The following is a 438-nucleotide window of genomic DNA, read 5'->3' as shown; positions in this document are numbered from 1 at the left end:
CAGGAAAGAGGAAAATTTCCTCTTTTCTTTCAAATTCCAATACTGAGAATCAAGCTCCAGGAATTTTTATTCCATGAGCCAAATAAATTTCTTTTCTCTTGCCTCCCCATCCCTCCCTGCTCTGTCCTGGACCATTCCACCCCCTATTTGTGCGAAAAGGTGCCTGTGGTGAAAATACAAAAGAATCCAATCCAAGCTTCCGTGTTCAAAAAATTTCATTATTTTTAAACCAGTGCCACAATTTACAGGTAGCTGTGGGACAGGGGGGTGAATTTTGGCATTACTCTCATGAAAGATGGATTTGCTTCATCCAACCCATTCATCTTTTTGAGCACTGGCCTATTTTACCCTTTCACTTTGAGGCTGTCAGGACTGAGGGGAAAATTCTATTCTGGAAAAGCAGAATCAAAAGGAATTAGGTAACTCTTAGGCATTGCC

The sequence above is a fragment of the Geospiza fortis genome, unplaced genomic scaffold (genome assembly GCF_000277835.1).
Source record: "Geospiza fortis unplaced genomic scaffold, GeoFor_1.0 scaffold719, whole genome shotgun sequence".
NCBI classification, from domain to species: Eukaryota; Metazoa; Chordata; class Aves; order Passeriformes; family Thraupidae; genus Geospiza; species Geospiza fortis.
This window is presented reverse-complemented; position numbering follows the sequence as displayed.